The 22,348-nt window shown below is 36.3% G+C and overlaps 1 long non-coding RNA gene across 2 annotated transcripts in view; it reads right to left on the bottom strand.

Annotated features, from left to right (window-relative positions):
* Nucleotides 1-1,066: 1,066 nt before the first annotated feature.
* The window catches only part of LOC144333945 (uncharacterized), a 404,247-nt gene continuing 382,965 nt past the window's right edge, over nt 1,067-22,348 (bottom strand). For both annotated transcript variants that reach the window (XR_013403090.1, XR_013403089.1), the window contains exons 3-4: nt 2,976-3,066; nt 1,067-1,606 (exon numbers count right to left, since the gene is read on the bottom strand). This is a non-coding gene — a long non-coding RNA (uncharacterized LOC144333945). The remainder of the gene's footprint in view (nt 1,607-2,975; nt 3,067-22,348) is intronic.

Genomic DNA, 22,348 nt, shown 5'->3' on the forward strand with positions numbered 1-22,348 from the left:
CCTTCTGCTATTATTTTCCTTTTTATTTTCTTTCTTTCTGTTCTTTCTTTCCTTTATATATATTTTGAGATGGAGTTTCTCTCTGTTGTCCAGGCTGGAGTGCAATGGCAAAGTCTTGGCTCACTGAAACCTCTGCCTCCCGGGTTCTAGGGCTTCTCCTGCCTCAGCCTCCCAAATAGTTGGGATTACAGGCATGCACCACCATGCCTGGCTAATTGTTTTTTGTGTTTAGTAGAGATGGAGTTTCACAATGTTGGTCAGGCTAGTCTCAAACTCCTGATTCAGGTGATCCACCAGCTTCGGCCTCCCAAAGTACTGGGATTACAGGGGTGAGCCACCGTGCTGGGGCACTTCTGCCATTATTCAAAGCTTCATGAGGCCTTGGCAGATGCCAGCACCATGCTTCCTGTACAGCAGAACCATGAGCCTTTTTCCTTTATAAAGTACCCAATATCTGGTATTTCTTTATAACAATGTAAGAACGGCCCAGTACACTCTCCTTCCCCAAACTCCTGCCAATCAGTAAACTTTATCTCTATAAAGCTGACTACTCTTGGTACCTCGAATAAATGGAATTACACAGTTTGTCTTTTAGCTAGATTAAGAAAAATGACCTCAAAGCTTGTTCATGTTACAGCATATTTCAAAATTATTTCCTTCCTCTTTAAGGCTGAAAAATATTTCACGGTATGTCCATACCACAATTTGATTATCCAGTCATCTATTGATGAACATTTGGGTTGTTTCTACCTTTTGGCTATTGTGAATAATGACAATTTCAGTGAGGATTGAAACAATGGCTCCTCACTTGTGCCTGTATCTTTTCAATCAGAAGAAGCAATTAGTAATCAGAGCACAGATACCTGATGTTTGGAGGTTAGGATCCTTATTGTTCACACTGGCTCCCACAAACCATGTGCAAGCTGCTTCAGGAAGAGCCACACAGCTTCCTACCATGGCTAGGATTGGGGATGAGTAGACACTACCCAATCAAAAACTGAAACTCACCAAAATAAACAATTTACTATGCAAGCCATCCCTTGGAAGTAGTAAGACGTGCACTTCATATTTTCTTCATATTTATTCAATTCAGAACTTCAAAACAGTGACATCAAACAGATTCTGCCAGTACAGTTGCTGTCTAGGTGGGGAAACACATTTCTGGAGCTTTCCACTCTGCGGTCTTCCCAGAGTCATTTTCTCAGTAACTATTTTGGGAAAAATAAATTTAATAAAAATAAGCAACTTGCATTTTTTTCTTCACATTTATTTAATTCATTCATTCATGGATTGAAGGTGTGCCATTTGATAGGCCTCCAGGGCTCTGAGGCAAATAAGTAATACAGCCTTCTAGTTTCCAGAAGTTTTAAGTCTAATAAGAGAGAAAGATAAGCAAACAACTGCAACACTGTGTGAATAGAACTTTAATTGAATACTGCAAAGGTTGAAGCGACATGCCTTCCTCTTGGGTGTGAGGGGTAGATGTTAGAGAGCAGAAAATATTTCATTTAATGCACTATCTCCTACATATAAGTAATTGGTAAAACAAGGATACCCCTTCTTCTGCCTTTCCACTCACTTGGGCTGCTTTGCCATCTCCAAGATCCTGTAAAGGAAGCAAACACGTATTAAACGTGGGAAACTGGGTAAACCATTAGTTTTTACTTTTAATGTAAAAGTTTTTACATGCTGTTTAATCTCTTTACCTGTCTTTTTTGATAGTCCACTGACTTAAGCTATATCTTTTCTTTTTAATTCTAGTCTTCCTTTCTCATGCTCATGAATTTATTCATCAATTTATTAATTCTATAAACATTTGTTGAGCACCTAGTATGCTCCAAGCACAATGCTAGACATTTTGCTACTATCTGGCAATAGAATGGCAATAAAGACAACTTGAAAATATTCTCTGTACCATGCAGCTTGTAGTCTAGTGAGAAATATAGACATTAAATAAGTAAATCCAAGATGAATGCCATGTTTTACTTTCTGTCTCTGACACAAATCAGACACATGGCAAATTAAATGTTTTTATAGGTTCTGTGTTCTAATGGACTCAAAAAATAGGGCAAGTATGATTCTCTTTAAAAATTCCATTGAATGCTGCTAATTTTGTACCACCAGCCCATAAATACATTATTATTATTTTTATCCAATTTCTACATCTTGCCTGAGGTGGCACCTTGTCAATTGAGAAAGGCCTTTGCAGCTCAGTTTGCTGTATTCCTCATTCTTCCACAAAGGATGGGCATGTAATCTGTTCAGAGCCTCACTGGCTCCTATTCTTGTTATCCTGGACCAAATCTCGTTTTACACAAGGCCCAGGAATCAGGCCTTCACTAGAGGCAGCTTTGGAGAGCTTCTGACATCTCTGTTTCACAATGTTCTACATACGCTTAGTTTTTGTCCACTCCCTGGGGACAGAAGCAGAGCATGGTGCGACATCATGAATGGCATTATTTAGCAATGAGCGAGGAGGACACCCTTAGGGCAGTATGTAATTTTAAACTGGAAAAAAAAAATGACCAAGATCCATGGGTGTGAAGAAAACAGCAGCAGCAGATGTTGTAAAACACAGGTAAGAAAGAAAGGTGACAGCTGAGAATGAATTCATTTTCCTCCAAAGCCTTCTGTCCTTACTCAATCATGCCAGATGGAGAAGCAATCTCTAAGACATAAGGTCCTGTTGGTCTCACTGCCCTTATCACAAGAGAACTAGTTAAAAATGCTTTCCCAAAGCAGTATAATGATAAAAGTAAATGCAATGTTTCATTTATTAATCAAGATTAGATTTATCTCACTCATTTGAGACAGCAAGCTGTGATGGAAAATAGCAGACTTTGGGTTACAGAGACATGGCTTTGAATCCTAATTATTTTAATTGCTACCTGAATGACCTTGATGGAATTTTTCTTTCTGAGACTTGGTATTCTCACTTACAAAAGAGTAAGAGCTCACATTGATTGAGGCCTTACCTTGAGCTGGACATTATGCTAATCAAATTGTTTTATTGTCCCATTTAATTCTTTTTAAAAAATATTTGCCCTATGTACTCTTTGCTGGTTTCTATAAAAGAAAATAAAATAGAAGATAATTTAAGGAGTTTAATTAACTTGTGAAAGTCGGCAACCAAATGTAGAAGTTAGGGGATTGAGTGATCCAGGAAGATGTGCCTGAGTTCAAATCCCAGATTCATCATATTAGATTGAACATCTTTTTAAACCTCCTTGTACCACAATTTCTTCATAGATAAAAGCAGGTATTGAAAATAGCTGCCTTATATAATGTCTATGGAAGTAGATGTGATAGTATGTTTTTTTTTTTTTTTTTAGTTTCATTCCTACAATATAACTGTTCAATATGTTAATAGTTTTAGTAGTTTATTATTGTTACTATTTTTATATTGAATCAATCAGTGTCTAAGAAATATCTAAATTTAAATCTAGGTCTGTTGCCCTTGAAAGCCCACGTCATACTCACCTACACTGGTGAGTGTTCTTGTTGAGGGTTAAATGCTAGAGTAATTAGTGGAAATCTTGGCAGTTACTAGGTGCTAAATACTTTGATTCCTCCTAGACTCTCTTTATTTTCCCTTCTAGCTGACAAGAGAATAAAATCTTGGATTTGATGAGGGCTGCACATCTCTCTTTTAAGTTTTTCGATAAATTTCTCCAATTTCCATTGTATTCTTCAGGTGTCTGTGTTCTGTTTTGTTTTCCAAACCATTTCCTGGATTTTTTATCCCTATTCTACCTTGTAAATATTGATGATATTCCGGTTTACATACTTGGTAAAATTCTCTTCTTTTTGTTTTCTCATACCAATTATATATTAATTGCTTTGTCAAATACACAATAATTATGAACTGAGTAAGATACTTTATTCGAAAGGATTATTGAAAATGGTTGGGGGAAGGGACTATTGTCATAGAAAAATGAGGGCTATTGCAGTAGGGAGAACATTAAAACCAGAAAATACGAGTTTATCAAAAGTTAGAAGGGTTTTGTTTTTGTTTTTTTAATGAGAAAGAGTAAACAAAGATCAAAAGAACCAAGTGTGGAAGTGAGATGAACAGTGTCATGACTCAGCAGATAAGGGAGTGCTTTCTTGAGGCCAGCCTATTGTGAGTGATTGTTGAAGATGGGATGTATGTTGTCATAGACTAAGGTTACTAAAAGATAAAGGACTTGGAGGAAACAGAATCTTAAGCAGAGGTTGGTTACCATTTTGTTTAGATTGATCAGTGGGGACAAAGAATTTACTAATTCTTTATCTGGCAAAGGATGGGAATTTGGAACAACTTGTCTGATCTTGTCATAGGTAAATAAGGAAGCATATTTGAGTCTCATCCAAGTCACTTAGTAAGGGTGGTTCTTGTCAGTAAGCCATTTCCAAAAACATAAAAAGTGAAAAGATTTTTTGACCTTCTGTTTTTCAGGATCACAGAGCTCGGGTCAATTTCAACAATGTCTAATTTAAAACATGATTTCCACATATGCCTAAGTATGTCAGAAAGACATGTTAAAAACTTAAGGCAAATTTAACTTAATAGAGTTTAATTGAGTAAAGAATGATTCATAAATCAGACAGCCTCTACAACCAGGATAGATGCAGAGCAACTTGAGGGCTGCTACGTGGTCAGATAACATTTATGGACAGAAAAATTAGTGTGATGTATGACGTAGAGAAAATGGAAATGGGGTACAAAACCAGCCAGACTGGTTACAGTTCAGTGGCTGCCTTTTTGAACATGGTTTGAACAGTTGGCTGCCTGTGATTTGACCACTCTGTGATTAGCACAAGGGTAGGTTATAGTCTGTTTATATATCCAGTTGTTAGAGTTCATTATGTATGGAGAGAACTGTTGGCCAAACTTAAAATATGTAAGAGGGCAGCTTTAGGCTAAACTTTATTTAATAGACATCACAACCCTGGAATGACATAAACAGTTCTATTCAACATTTCCAAAATTAAAATCATCTTTACTGATAAAATTTATATTATTTTTGGATTTTTTTTTCTTTTCTTAGTGGCACCTAGTTACCTAACATAGAAATGTGAAAATGAAAAGGAAGGAAAAAGGAGAATGGCTTTAGCTAATCCATCCTCTCCTGGGTGTCTCATACAGTCAACCTTCCGTAACTACAGGTTCTGTATCCATGGGTTCTGCATTCACAAATTTAACTGCAGATTTAAAGTGTCCATGGGGAAACAAACATAAATCCAATATAATTAAAAATAATACAAATAATATATAATAGAGTATAACAACTATTTACATAGCATTTACATGATATTAGATATTATAAACACAGTAATCTAAAAATCATTTCAAATATACAGGAGGATATACATGGTTCATATGCAAACACGATACAAACCTATAAAAGGGAATTGAATGTTTGTAGATTTGGAAATGGGGTTCAGCTTCCTGGAACCAATCCTCCAGGCATATTGAGGGAAGACTGTATTTAACATATGAATTATTATAGATGAACAAGAAGGAGATAGGCAAGTAAAAACACACTTTTAAATTGAGCAAGAAGTATGTGGAAACAAATAACTAGAGTATTATAATAGTAGGAAGCTCAGTAATAAACAGACTTTTTCTAGAAATATATATTGAGCTGGGCATTTTGTAATTTTTATAAAACCTTTTTTCTTACTGAAAATACAGTATATTCTTATCAAATATATTTAATAAAAAGCATATATACACATAGAGATGTGTAATAAAATAAGATCATTTTACATATGTATTTTGTAACTGCCATTCTTCTAGTTAAGAATGTGTAATGCCTATTTTCCAGTGACATGTAAAATTATTTAGTGGTATCATTTTGAGATTTCGTGCTTTGTTAAAATACAGCCAGAGGGGGCTGGAGCAGGATGGCAGAATAGGAACAGCTCCTCTCCAGCTCCCAGCGTGAGCAACACAGAAGACGGGTGATTTCTTTTTTTTTTTTTTTTTTTTTTTTTGAGACAGAGTCTCACTCTGTCGCTCAGGCTGGAAGTGCAGTGGCGTGATCTCGGCTCACTGCAAGCTCCACCTCCCGAGTTCACGCCATTCTCCTGCCTCAGCCTCCTGAGTAGCTGGGACTACAGGTGCCTGCCATCACGCCTGACTAATTTTTTGTATTTTTAGTAGAGACGGGGTTTCACCGTGGTCTCGATCTCCTGACTTTGTGATCTGCCTGCCTCGGCTTCCCAAAGTGCTGGAATTACAGGCATGAGCCACCGCGCCGGGCCCAAGACGAGTGATTTCTGCATTTTCAACTAAGGTACCAGGTTCATCTCACTAGGGAGTGCCAGACAATCAGTGCTGGTCAGCTGCTGTAGCCTGAACAGCAAAAGCTGAAGCAGGGCAAGGCATTGCCTCACCTGGGAAGGGCAAGGGGGAAGGGAATCCCTTTTCCTAGCCAGGGGAACTGAGACACACAACACCTGGAAAATTGGGTAACTCCCACCCCAATACTGTGCTTTACCAAGGGTCTTAGCAAATGGCACACCAGGAGATTATATCCACACCTGGACGGGAGAGTCCCATGCCCGCAGAGCCTCCCTCATTGCTAGCACAGCAGTCTGAGATCTAACCGCAAGGCAGCAGGAGGCTGAGGGAGGGGCACCCACCATTGCTGAGGCTTAAGTAGGTAAACAAAGCCGCTGGGGAGCTCAAACTGAGTGGAGCCCACAGCAGCTCAAGGAAGTCTGCCTGTCTCTGTAGACTCCACCTCTGGGGACAGGGTACAGCTAAACAAACAAACAAAAGCAGCAGAAACCTCTGCAGGTGCAAACGACCCTGTCTGACAGCTTTGAAGAGAGCAGTGGATCTCCCAACATGGAGGTTCAGATCTGAGAACAGACAGACTGCCTGCTCAAGAATATTCAACATTCTTAAAGAAAAGAATTTTCAACCCAGAATTTCATATCCAGCCAAACTAAGTTTCATAAGTGAAGGAGAAATAAAATCCTTTACAGATAAGCAAATGCTTAGAGATTTTGTCACCATCAGGCCTGCCTTACAAGAGACCCTAAAGGAAGCACTAAACATGGAAAGGAACAACTGGTACCAGCCATTGCAAAAACATGCCAAAATGTAAAGACTTTCGATGCTAGGAAGAAACTGCATCAACTAACGAGCAAAATAACCATTTATTATCATAATGACAGGATCAAGTTCACACATAACAATATTAACAATATTAAATGTAAATGGACTAAATGGTCCAATTAAAAGACACAGACTGGCAAATTGGATAAAGAGTCAAGACCCATCTCACATGCAGAGACACACATAGGTACAAAATAAAGGGATGAAGGAAGATCTACCAAGCAAATGGAAAACAAAAAAAAGCAGGGGTTGCAATCCTAGTCTCTGATAAAACAGACTTTAAACCATCAAAGATCAAAAGAGACAAAGAAGGCCATTACATAATGGTAAAGGGATCAATTCAACAGAAAGAGCTAACTATCCTAAATATATATGCACACAATACAGGAGCACCCAGATTCATAAAGCAAGTCCTTAGAGACTTACAAAGAGACTTAGACTCCCATATAATAATAATGGGAGACTTTAACACCCCACTGTCAACATTAGACAGATCAATGAGACAGAAAGTTAACAAGGATATCCAGGAATTGAAGTCAACTCTGCACCAAGCAGACCTAATAGACATCTACAGAACCCTCCACCCCAAATCAACAGAATATACAATCTTCTCAGTACCACATCATACTTACTCCAAAATTGACCACATAATTGGAAGTAAAGCCCTCCTCAGCAAATGTACAAGAACAGAAATTATAACAAATTGTCTCTCAGACCACAGTGCAATCAAACTAGAACTCAGGACTAAGGAACTCAATCAAAACTGCTCAAGTACATGGAAACTGAACAACCTGTTCCTGAATGACTACTGGATACATAACGAAATGAAGGCAGAAATCAAGATGTTCTTTGAAACCAATGAGAACAAAGATACAACATACCAGAATCTCTGGGACACGTTTAAAGCAGTGTGTAGAGGGAAATTTATAGCACTAAATGCCCACAAGAGAAAGCTGGAAAGATAAAAAATTGACACTCTAACATCACAATTAAAAGAACTAGAGAAGCAAGAGCAAACACATTCAGAAGCTAGCAGAAGGCCAAAAATAACTAAGATCAGAGCAGAACTGAAGGAAATAGAGACACAAAAACCCTCCAACAAATCAATGAATCCAGGAGTTGTTTTTTTGAAAAGATCAACAAAATTGATAGACTGCTAGCAAGACTGATAAGAAAAAAGAGAAGAATCAAATAGACACAATAAAAAATGATAAAGGGGATATCACCACCTACCCCACAGAAATACAGACTACCATCAGAGAATACTATAAACCCCTCTACGCAAATAAACTAGAAAATCTAGAAGAAACGGATAATTTCTGGGACACTTACACTCTCCCAAGACTAAATCAGGAAGAAGTTGAATCCCTGAATAGACCAATAGCAGGCTCTGAAATTGAGGCAATAATTAATAGCCTACCAACCAAAACAAGTCCAGGACCAGATGGATTCGCAGCTGAATTCTACCAGAGGTACAAGGAGGAGCTGGTACCATTCCTTCTGAAACTATTCCAATCAATAGAAAAAGAGGGAATCCTCCCTAACTCATTTTATGAGGCCAACATCATCCTGATACCAAAACCTGGCAGAGACACAACAAAAAAAGAGAATTTTAGACCAATATCCCTGATGAACATCGATGCAAAAATCCTCAATAAAATACTGGCAAACCAAATCCAGCAGCACATCAAAAAGCTTATCCACCATGATCAAGTGGGCTTCACCCTTGGGATGCAAGGCTGGTTCAAGATATGCAAATCAATAAACGTAATCCAGCATATAAACAGAACCAAAGATAAAAACCACATGATTATCTCAATAGATGCAGAAAAGGCCTTTGAAAAAATTCAACAGCCCTTCATGCTAAAAGCTGTCAATAAACTAGGTATTGATGGAACGTATCTCAAAATAATAGCTATTTATGACAAACCCACAGCCAATATCATACTGAATGGGCAAAAACTGGAAGCATTCCCTTTGAAAACTGGCACAAGACAGGGATGCCCTCTCTCACCACTCCTATTCAACATAGTGTTGGAAGTTCCAGCTAGGGAAATCAGGCAAGTGAAAGAAATCAAGGGTATTCAGTTAGGAAAAGAAGAAGTCAAATTGTCCCTCTTTGCAGATGACATGATTGTATATTGAGAAAACCCCATTGTCTCAGACCAAAATCTTCTTAAGCTGATAAGAACTTCAGCAAAGTCTCAGGACACAAAATTAATGTGCAAAAATCACAAGCATTCTTATACACCAGTAACAGACAAACAGAGAGCCAAATCATAAATGAACTTCCATTCACAATTGCTTCAAAAAGAACAAAATACCTAGGAATCCAACTTACAAGGGATGTAAAGGACCTCTTCAAGGAGAACTACAAACCACTGCTCAGTGAAATAAAAGAGGACACAAACAAATGGAAGAACATACCATGCTCATGGATAGGAAGAATCAATATTGTGAATATTACCATACTGCCCAAGGTAATTTATAGATTCAATGCCATCCCCATCAAGCTACCAATGAGTTTCTTCACAGAATTGGAAAAAACTGCTTTAAAGTTCATATGGAACCAAAAAAGAGCCCGCATCTCCAAGACAATCCTAAGTCAAAAGAACAAAGCTGGAGGCATCACACTACCTGACTTCAAACTATACTACAAGGCTACAGTAACCAAAAAAGCATGATACTCGTACCAAAACAGAGATATACACCAATGCAACAGAACAGAGTCCTCAGAAATAATACCACACATCTACAGCCATCTGATCTTTAACAAACCTGAGAAAAACAAGAAATGGGGAAAGGATTCCCTATTTAATAAGTGGTGCTGGGAAAATTGGCTAGCCATAAGTAGAAAGCTGAAACTGGATCCTCTCCTTATTCCTTATACGAAAATTAATTCAAGATGGATTAGAGACTTAAATGTTAGACCTAATACCATAAAAACCCTAGAAGAAAACCTAGGTAATACCTTTCAGGACATATGCATGGGCAAGGACTTCATGTCTAAAACACCAAAAGCAATGGCAACAAAAACCAAAATTGACAAATGGGATCTCATTAAACTAAAGAGCTTCTGCACAGCAAAAGAAACTACCATCAGAGTGAACAGGCAACCTACAGAATGGGAGAAAATGTTTGCAATCTACTCATCAGACCAAGGGCTAATATCTAGAACCTACAAAGAACTCAAACAAATTTACAAGAAAAAAACAAAAAACCCCATCAGAAAGTGGGCAACGGATATGAACAGACATTTCTCAAAAGAAGACATTCATACAGCCAACAGACACATGAAAAAGTGCTCGTCATCACTGGCCATCAGAGAAATGCAAATCAAAACCACAATGAGATACCATCTCACACCAGTTAGAATGGCAATCATTAAAAAGTCAGGAAACAACAGGTGCTGGAGGGGATGTGGAGAAATAGGAACACTTTTACACTGTTGGTGGAATTGTAAACTAGTTCAACCATTATGGAAAACAGTATGGCGATTCCTCAAGGATCTAGAACTAGAAGTACCATATGACCCAGCCATCCCATTACTGGGTATATACCCAAAGGATTATGAATCATGCTGATATAAAGACACATAAACACGTATGTTCATTGCGGCACTATTCACAATAACAAAGATTTGGAATCAACCCAAATGTCCATCAATGACAGACTGTATTAAGAAAATGTGGCATATATACACCATGGAATACTATGCAGTCATAAAAAAGGATGAGTTTGTGTCCTTTATAGGGACATGGATGCATCTGGAAACCATCATTCTCAGCAAACTATTGAAAGAACAGAAAACCAAACACCGCATGTTCTCACTCATAGATGGGAACTGAACAATGAGATCACTTGGACTCAGGAAGGGGAACATCACACACCAGGGCCTATTATGGGGAGGGGGGAGGGGGGAAGGATTACATTGGGAGTTATACCTGATGTAAATGACGAGTTGATGGGTGCTGACGAGTTGATGGGTGCAGCACGCCAACATGACACAAGTATGCATATGTAACAAACCTGCACGTTATGCACATGTACCCTAGAACTTAAAGTAGTATAATAAAAATAAAATAAAAATACAGCCAACTAATCAGTATTCTTTTTCACTGGATGTCAGTGTCATTTCCAGTTGTTTTATGTAAATATTTGTATAAACATATATTTTTTCTGGAGGATAAATTCTTAGAATCAAAAGAAATAATCACTTTACCAATAGTAAAGTCAAATTGTCTTATAGGAAACGACTATTACCTTGCATTGTTCAGGAAAAAGATGAAATTGTGTGTTTCCTTTCACAGTCATCTATAAGTATTGTACTTACAAATATATAATTAATTGGGTGGGTAATATACATTTATTTGCCTTGCAAGTTTGAGCCTTTTCTCATCTGTATTGACCATCTGTATTTCAGTGTCGTGACTTGATCCACATTCTCACGTAAATGTACCTTATATAGGTGGTTACGTATATAATTTCCTATAAAGCCAAATTTTAAATCCTAATTCAAGACTCTTGCCCTAGCCAGGACTTCTAGTACTATGTTGAATAGGAGTAGTGAAAGTGAGCATCCTTGTCTTGTTCCAGTTCTTAAGGGAAATGCTTTCAACTTTTTCTCATTCAGTATGATGTTGGCTGTGAGTATGTTATATATGGGTTTCACTACTTTGAGGTATGTTCCCTCTGAGTAATTTGTTAACAGCTTTTATAAAGGGATGCTGAATTTCATCAAATGCTTTTTCTGCATCTATTGAAATGATCTGTGTTTTTTAAAAAATTCTATTTATATTGTGCATCACATTTATTGATTTGTATATGTTGAAACATCCTTGCATCCATGGAATAAAACCCATTTGTGGCACATTCTTTTTGATGTGCTTTTGGATTTTGTTTCCTGTATTCTGTTAAGGATATTAACCTATAGTTTGCTTTTTGTTGTTGCTTTCTTGCCTGATTAGAGTAATATCAGCTTCATAGAATGAGTTCAGGATGAATCTCTCCTCATTATTTTTGAACAGCTTCAGTAGGATTGGTATCAGTTTGTCTTTGTACACGGTTGAAATGCAGCTATGAATCTGCCTTAAATCTGGGCTGTTTTTCTGGGCATGGAGGGGCAAGTTTTTTTATTGCTGATTAAATTTTATGACTAATTATTGGTTTGTTCCTGACTTCTCTTTCTTCCTGGTTTTATCTTGGGAGGTTGTATGTTTCCAGGAATTTATCCATTTCCTCTAGGTTTTCTAGTTTTTGTCTATAGAGAAGCACATAGAAATATCTGATCTTTTGTGTTATTGTGGTATCAGTTGTAATGTCATCATTATCATTTCTGAATGTGCTTATTTGAATTTTCTGTTTATCTTTTCATATTGTGTTCTGAGAATTATTTATACATTCTGGACACAAGTTCTTCAATATTTGATATGCAAGTACTTTCTCAAGTCTGTGTCTTTTTTCATTTTCTTAGCAGTGCTTTTTGCAGAATAAAGGTTATTTTAATTAATTTATTTATTTTGAGATGCAGTCTTGCTCTGTCACCCAGGTTGGAGTGCAGTGGCGTGATCTTGGCTCGCTGCAACCTCCACCTCCTGGGTTCAAGTGATTCTCCTGCCTCAGCCTCCTGAGTAGCTGGGATTATAGGTGCCCGCCACCACACACAGATAACTTTTGCATTTTTAGTAGAGATGGGGTTTCACCTTGTTGGACAGGCTGGTCTGGAGTTCCTGCCTCGTGATCTACCCACCCTGGCCTCCCAAAGTGCTGGGATTACAAGCGTGAGCCATAGCACCTGACTTTTTTAAAATTTATTTTAAAGGAAGAAATTGAGGCAGCAATAAATAGCCTACCAATTTAAAAAAGCCCAGGACTAGATGGACTTTTTTTAGTTGATGGGCTATTCTTCTTTGTACCTCTACCAGAGGTGCAAAGAAGAGCTGGCACTATTTCTAATGAAACTATTCCAAAAATTTAAAAGCAGGGACTCCTCCATAACTCATTTTATGAGACCAGCATTATCCTGACATCAAAACCTGGCAGATTTACAACACCAAAGATGAAAACTTCAGGCCATTATCCCTGATGAACATCAATGCAAAAATCTTCAATAAAATACTGGCAACCTGAATCCAACAGCACATTAAAAAGCTTATCCACCACAATGAAGTTGGCTGTATCCCCAAAATGCAAGAAGGTTTAACATATACAGATCAATCAATGTAATTCATCACATAAACAGAGAACTAAAGACAAAAACCACATGATTATCTCAATAGATGCAGAAAAGGCCTTCAATGAAATTCAACATCTCTTCATGTTAAAGCTCTCAATAAACTAGATATTGGAGGAATGTACTTCAAAATAATAAGAGCCATATATGATAAACCCACAACCAACATCATACTAAATGGGCAAAAGCCAAAAGTATTCCCCTTGAAAACCAGCACAAGATAAAGATGCCCTCTCTCACCACTCCTGTTCAACACAGTATTGGAAGTTATGGCCAGGACAATCAGGCAAGAGAAAGAAATAAAAGGTATTAACATAGGAAGAGAATAAGTCAAATTATGTTTGTTTGCAGATGACATGACTCTATATCTATAAAACCTCATTGTCTCAACTCAAAGGCTTCTTAAGCTGATAAGCAACTTCAGCCAAGTCTCAGGATACAAAATCAATGTACAAAATTTTCTAGCATTTATATACACCAAAAACAAGTAAGCAGAGATCCAAATCATGAATGAACTCCAATTCACATTTGCTACAAAAAGAATAAAATGCTAGGAATACAGCTAACAAGGGATGTGAAGGAACTCTTCAAAAAGAACTACAAACCACTGCTCAAGGAAATCAGAACACAAACAAATGGAAAAACATTTCATGTTCATGGATAGGAAGAAATGATATCTTGAAAATGGCCATACTGCCCAAAGCAATTTATACATTCAATAGTATTGCCATTAAACTACCTTTGACACTCTTCACAGAATCAGAATAAACTATTTTAAAATTCATGTGGAACCATAAGAGAGCCTGTATAGCCAAGACAATCCTAAACAAAAAGAATAAAGCTAGAGACATCATGCTACCTGACTTCAAACTATACTACAAGGCTATGGTAACCAAAACAGCCTGATACTGGTACAAAAACATAGACTAAAGCAACAGAATAGAGAACTCAAAAATAAGACTGAACACCTACATCCATCTGATCTTCAACAAACCTGACAAACAATGGGGAAAGGATTCCCTATTCAATAAAAGGTGCTGGGAGAACTGGCTAGCCACATGCAAATGATTGAAACTGGATTCCTTCCTTACATCTCATACAAAAATTAACTCAAGATGGATTAAGAACTTAAATGCAGAACCTAAAACTGTAAAAACCCTAGAAGAAAATCTAGGCAATACCATTCAAGACATAGGCACGGGCAAAGATTTTATGATGAAAATGCCAAAAACAATTGCAACAAAAGCCAAAATTGACAAAAGGGATCTAATTAAGCCAAAGAGCTTCTGTACAGCAAAAGAAACTATAATCAGACAACCTACACAATGGGAGAAACATTATGCAATCTTTTCATCTGACAAAGGTCTAATATCTGAGTCTACAAGAAACTTAAGTTTACCAGAAAAAAGCAAACCACATTAAAAAGACAACAAAGGACATGAATGGACACTTCTCAAAAGAAGACTGTCATGTGGCTAACAAACATATGAAAAAAAGCTCAACATCACTGATCATTAGAAAAATGCAAATCAAAATCACATTCAGATATGCTATCTCAGGCCAGTCATAATGACAATTATTAAAAAGTCTGGAAGCAACGGATGCTGGCAACTTTGCAGATAAATGTTTTTACACTGTTGGTGGGAGTGTAAATTAGTTCAAGCATTGTGGAAGACATTGTGAAAATTCCTCAAAGATCTAGAGGCACAAATACCATTTGACCCAGCCATCCCATTTGTGGGTATATACCCAAAGAAATATAAATCATTCTATTGTAAAAACACATCCACACGTATATTCATTGCAGTGCTATTCACAATAGCAAAGATATCAAATCAACCTGAATGCCCTTCAGTTATAGACTAGATAAAGAAAATGTGGGACCTATACACCATGGAGTACTGTGCAGCCATAAAAAGAATGAGATCATGTCCTATGCAGAGACATGGATGGAGTTGGAAGCCATTATCCTCAGCAAACTAACACAGGAACAGAAAACAAAACACCACATATTTCTACTTACAAGTGAGAGCTGAATGATGAGAACACATGGACACATTGTGGGGATCAACACACAGTGGGGCATGTCAGAGTGTGGGGGCTGGGAGGGAGAGCATCAGGAAGAATAGCTAATGGATCCTGGAGTTAATACCTAGGTGATGGGTTTGATCTGTGCAGCAAACCACCATGACACACGTTTACCTAGGTAACAAACCTGCACATCCTACACATGTACCCCAGACTTAAAAGTTGAAGAAAAAAAATAGTGTATGTGACCTAGGCCTTGGTAATGAATTCTTAAGACATGACACCAAAAGCAATCAATCAAAGGTAAATTTTCTTTCTTTTTAGAGTCAACTTTTTATTTAATTGACACCTTGTATTGCTTATTGGTTGCAATATTATTTAGTTCTACTTCAATCTTTCTTTTTTCTTCCAGGTATGAGTTTGGTTTGTTCTTGAGGAACAGGTATACTTCATAATTTGAACTACAAAGTAAACTCATTATATGATAATACGTTTATTGAAATATCTTAAAGCCTTTTACATTATTTTTCTTAATTTTTCAAGTTTTATTTTGAATTGACAAAAGGTGCACATATTCATGAAGTACAATGAGAAGGTTCTATAAATGTACAGATTGTGGATTAACATATACCTTGTCTCAAATACTGTTTTGTGATGAGAACATTTAAAATTCATTCCTTTAGTTGTTTTAAAATACACTATATGGTAGGCCCCCCTCATTCACAGGGCATAACTCAGAAGACCCCCAGTGGATGCCTGAAACCACCAATAATACCAAACTGTACATATACCATATGCCTTTTTTTCTATAAATACATATAGTAAACTTTAACCTTTTTCCTTAAAGGACAAACTTTGTGGTTTTTCTTTGGCATATCTGAAATACCATGATCACTACTCTTGAACTTTGGAGCTCTAAGTGTTACTTGAACTATAATATCACAACGAGTGGTCTGATAATCCAGACAGCTACTAAGTGACTAATGGGTGAGCAGCATATTTAGCATGGATGTGCTGGATAAAATGATGATTCATGTCCTCGGCAAGAGAGTGGAATGAGATTTCATTATGCTGCTCAGTACATCCTGTAATTCAAAACTTATGGATTGTGTCTGAATTTTTGTTTAATATTTTTTAACCATGGTTGACCATGAATAACAGAAACCAAGGAAAGTGAAACTACACGTAAATGGGCACTACTGTACATTATTTTTAACTATATATACCATGCTGTGCAATAGATCACCAGAACCTAATTCTTCCACTCTAACCAAGCTTATGTAGCCTTAGTGTTTCCTCTAACCATGACCTCCTATTTCTCCAGCCTTGAGTAACAACTATTCTACTCTTTTCTTCTATGAGTTCATTGTTTTTTTTTTTTTTTTTTTTTTTTTTTTTTTTTTTTTTTTTTTTTTTTTTTGCACATGTAAGTGAGATCAAGTGGTATTTGTCTTTCTGTGCCTAGCTTATTTTATTCAGTGTTATATATGCTAGTTTCATCCATGTTGTTGAAAATGACAGAATTTCCTCCTGTACTTTTAGGACTGAATGGTATTTCATTGTGTCTAAATACCACAATTTTTAATCCATTCCTCCATTGATGCACACTTCAGTGGTTTCCATATATTTGCTGCTAGGAATAATGCTTCAAAGAGTATGGGAGTACAAACATATTTTTGACATACAGATTTTAATTCTTTGCATACGCAGAAATTAAATCATGTATCATATAGTAAATCAATTTTTAGTTTGAGAAACCTTCATATTCTTTTCCAAAATGACTATATTAATTTCCATGAACAGTATATAGGGTTTTCCTTTTCTTTACATCCTTGCCAATACTTGCTGTTTTTCATGTGTTTGACAATAGCCAACCTAACAGTTGGGAAGTAATATCTCATTGTGGTTTTATTTGCATTTCTCTGACTAGAGATGTTTACTGTTTTTTTTTTTTTTTCATGTATCTGTTGGTTATTTTATGTCATCTTCTGAGGGTCTATTCGATATCTTTACTCAATTTAAATAGTGATTTACTTTTTATTGAGTAATTTGAGTTTCTTTTATCTTTTGAATATTAGTCTATTATTCAAGGTATGATTTCTAAAATTATTTTCTACCTATCTGTAGGTTTTAAGTATCTCTTCACTCAGTTATATCCTCTACTGTGAGAAAGTTCTCTGGTTTGATGCACTCGCATTTGTCTATTTTTGCTTTGGTTGTCTGTGGTTTTGGGGTTATGTATAAAAAGTCATTACCCAAACCAATGTCATGGAGTTTTGTATGGTATGTTTTCTTCTAGTAGTTTTACAGTTTCAGATCTTACATTTATACATTTAATTCATTTTACTTGATTCATATATAAAGGGTAAGAGTCCATTTTCACTCTCTGGGTGTGGACATCCAGTTTTCGCAGTATCATTTATTAAAGAGATTGTGTTTTCTTGGCTTGTCAAAAATCAGTTGAGCATAGATGTGTAAGTATGTTTCTGGGAACTCTGGTTAGTCAATGTGTCTTTATGCCAGTACCATTGCTATTTTAATTATAGTTTTGTAATTTAGTAGTATGATGTCTTCAGCTTTGTTCTTTTTGGCTAAGATTGGTTTGACTATTCAGGGTCTTTTGTGGTTCCATACAGATTTTAGGATTTTTTTCATTTCTGTGAAGAATGACATTAGTCATTTTATAGAATTGCATTAAATCTGTTCTTTATTTTGGGTATTATAGTAGGGTCATTTTTACAATATTAATTTTTTCCAATCTATGAACATGGGATGTCTTTTCTTTTTTGTGTGTGTCCTTTTTTTTTTCTTTTTTTTTAAACAAATGTTTTACAATTTTTATTGTAGAGTTCTTTCCTTTGTTAAATTCATTCCTAGGTTTTTTTTGTAGCTATTGTAAATGGAATTGCTTTTTTATTTCCCTTTAGCTATTTTGTTGTTGGTATGTGGAAACACCTAATTTTGTAGCCTGCTATTATACTAAATTTGCTTATTACTTTTGAGGTTTCTGGTGGTGTCTTTAGGTTTTTATACATATGAGATTATGCTATCTGCAAAGTTTACTTTGTCCTTTCCAATTTGGGTGCTCTTTATTTTTTGCTTGCCTAATAGCTCTGAACAGTGCTTGCAGTACTATGTTGAATAAAAGTGTTAAAAATGGAAATCTTTGTTTTGTTCCAACTCTTAGAGGAAGCTTTCACAGTTTCCCTATTTAGTATGATATTAGCCATGGGTTTGTTATAAGTGCCCTTCACGGTTTTGAATATATTTTTTTGTGTACCCAATATATTGACAGTTTTTATTATGGAGGGTTTTTGAACTTTATCAAATGCTTTTTTGGCATTAATTGAAATGATAATATGTTTTGTTTTTGATTCTGTAGATTTGATATATCCTATTTGTTTAATTTATTTTAAATTTTCAATATATTTAGTGGTTATAAATGCAAGTTTCTTACATGCATATATTGTGTAGTGGTGAAGTCTGAGATTTTGGTGCACCCATCACCTGAATATTGAACGTTGTACCCAGTAGGTAATTTTTCAATGCTACTTTCCTCTTACCTTGCCACCTTTTGTACTCTCCAGTGTTCATTATTTCATTCCATATGTCCATGTGTACCTATTGCTTAGCACCTACTTAAAAGTGAGAATATGCAGGCTGGGTGCAATTGTTCATGCCTATAATCTTGCCACTTTGGGAGGCCAAGGCAGGTGGATAAGTTGAGCTCAGGAGTTCAAGACCAGCCAAGACAACATGGCAAAACTCTGTCTCCATCAAAAATACAATAATAATAATAATAATAATAATAATAATAATCAGGTGTGGTAGCACACTCCTCTGCTCCCAGCTACTCAGGAGGCTGAAGTGGAAAGATTGCTTAAGCCCAGGAGGTGGAGGCTGCAGTGAATCAAGATCATGCTACTGCACTCAAGCCTGGGTGAGAGTGAAACCCTGTCTCAATAAAAAAACTAAAAAATTAAAATTGAGAATATGTGGCATTTCACTTTGTTTCTGAGTGATTTTAGGATAAAAATCACTAAATGTTATTAGGATAAAAAATCAATCATAAAATCATCTTGTCCTGGGGTTTTCTTTGATGGGAGACACTTAATTTCTGATTCAATATTCTTGCTTGTTACTATCCTGTTCAGATTTCCAAAGTATTCATGATTTAATCTTGGTAGGTTACATATTTCTAGGAATTTATCCATTTTTTCTAGGTTTTTCAATTTGTTGACCCAATTGTTCCTAGTAATTTCTTATGATTCTTTGTATTTCTGCTAAGGGTTAGTCTGCTAAGGGTTCGTCAACTTTGTTCAGCTTTTCAAAAAACCATCTTTCAGTTTGTTGATCTTTTTCAGTTTTTTTCGTTGTCCTTATTTTAGTTACTTCTACTCTGAACTTTATTTTTTCTGCTAACTTTTGATTTACAGTTGACCCTCAAACAGCATGGGGTTGAATTGCATGGACCACTAATTTACAGAATATTTCAGCCAAATGCAGATGAAAAATACAGTATTTGCGGAATGTAAAACCTGTGTATACAGAGGACAACATTGTTTAACCAAGGGTTCTGCAGGTCTGACTGCGGGATTGGATTATGCAGATTTTGGTATACATAGAGGGCCCTGGAACCTATCCTATCTGTATATCGAGGGATTATTGTAGTTGGCTTTTTTTCCTTTTCTCCAGTTTCTTGAGGTATAATATTAGGTTGCTTATTTTAGATATTTCATTTTTTTCTTATTAAAGGCTTTTAGTGCTATGAATTTTCCTCCTAGAACTGCTTTGCTGCCTCCCATATACTTTGGTAAGTTGTGTTTCCATTTTCATTTGTCTCAAAGTATGTTCAGCATTTCTCTCAATTTTTTCTTTGACTCAATAATTGTTCAGGAGCATATTGTTGAATTTGTTTATTTTCCATGATTCCTTCTGTGATTGAATTCTTGTTTTATACCATTGTGGTCAGAAAAAAAAAAAAATACTTGATATAACTTCAATTTTTAAAAATGTGTAAAAACTTTTGTTTCCCTAACATATAATCTATCCTGGGGAATATTCCTTCTGAACTAGGAAACAAATATATTCTGTAACTGTTGGATGAAATATTCTGCCTATGTTTGCTAGGTTCATTTCAACTAAAGTATGCGTTAAGTCCAATGTCTTTTTTTCTGTTGTCGTTGTTGTTGTTGTTTTTTGAGACGGAGTCTCGCTCTGTCACCAAGGCTGGAGTGCGGTGGCGCAATCTCAGCGCACTGCAAACTCCACCTCCTGGGTTCATGCCATTCTCCTGCCTCAGCCTCCCAAGTAGCTGGGAATACAGGCGCCCGCCACTGTGCCCGGCTAATTTTTACTATTTTTTTTTTTATTTTTTAATTTTTTTTAGTAGAGATGGGGTTTCACGGTGGTCTGGATCTCCTGACCTCGTAATCCGCCCACCTTGGCCTCCCAAAGTGCTGGGATTACAGGCATGAGCCCCTGTGCCTTACCAGTCCAATGTTTCTATATTGAGTTTCTGTCTGAATGATCTGTCTAGAGTTGAAGGTGGGTTACTTAAATCCCCTACTATCATTGTGTCGCAGTCTAAGTCTCACTTAAGATCCTTTAATATTCGTTTCACATATTTAAGTGCTCCAGTGTTGGGTATATATCTATTTACAATTTTTATATTCTCTTGATAAATTGACTTCTCTATCACTATGTAATTACCTTATTTTCCTTTTTTTGTTTTTTATAGATTTTGACCTAACATTTACTTTGCCTGTTATAAGTATGGCAGGAGGAGGTATCCCCTTCCTGCCCTCCTTTGGTATCTATTTGCATGAATATTTTGTTCTATCCCTTCACCTTCAGTCTGTAAGTGTCCATTAAGGTAAAGTGAATCTCTTGTGGGCAGCAACCTATAGTTATTTATTTATTTATTTATTTATTTATTTATTTATTTTGATGAGATGGAGTTTCACTCTTTTTGCCCAGGCTGGAGTGCAATGGCACAATCTCAGCTCACCGTAACCTCCGCTTCCTGGGTTCAAGCGATTCTCCTGCCTCAGCCTCCCAAGTAGCTGGGATTACAGGCATGCACCACCAAGTCTGGATAATTTTGTATTTTTTAGTAGAGACAGGGTTTCTCCATGTTGGCCAGGCTGGTCTCAAACTCCTGACCTCAGGTGATCCTCCCACCTTGGCCACCCAAAGTGATGGGATTACAGGCATGAGCCACAGCACCCAGCCAGTTACATCTTTTTTGTTTTGTTTTGTTTTAGTGCCCACTCTTTTTTTTCTTTTAATGCCTTTTGATTGGGTAATATAATCAATTTGTATGACTAACAGGTAAGGACTTATTCCTGTCATTTTGTTAGCTGTTTCCTGGGTTATTATGCATATCCTTTGTTTCTTTCTTCTTCTCTCTTTTACTGTGTGGTCTGATAGCTTTCCGTAATAAAACGTTTTGGATTTTCTCTTATCTTTTGTGTATCATATGCTTTTGCTTTGTAGTTGCCTAAAGGGTTAGATAATTACCATATACTGAACAAGCTACTTTATGCTAATAACAACTTAATTTTTTATTGTACACACAGATTCCATACTCCCCCTCCTCTCATGTTTTATATTTTTGGTGTTACAATTAACAATTTTTTATATGTTTTCACAAATTGTTGTAATTTTAGCTGCTTTTATTAGTTTTGCATTTTAACCTTAATTCTAGATATTTAATGTTGGTTTTACTTACCACCATTGCGGTATTAGAGTGTTTTGGATTTGACAATGTATTTTTATCAGTTGTTTTTTTTTTTTTTTTTTACTTTCATGTTTTTATATTATAAACTCGTGTCCTCTTTCTTCAACTTAAATAATTCCCTTTAGCATTTCCTATAATGTAGGTCTACTGGTGATATACTCTCTCACCTTCATTTGTCTGAGAATGTTTTTACCAATTTTTTTTTTTTCTGGGTTGTGAATGTATCTTTCCACTC

This window comes from Macaca mulatta, chromosome 13, assembly GCF_049350105.2.
Source record: "Macaca mulatta isolate MMU2019108-1 chromosome 13, T2T-MMU8v2.0, whole genome shotgun sequence".
Lineage (NCBI taxonomy): Eukaryota > Metazoa > Chordata > Mammalia > Primates > Cercopithecidae > Macaca > Macaca mulatta.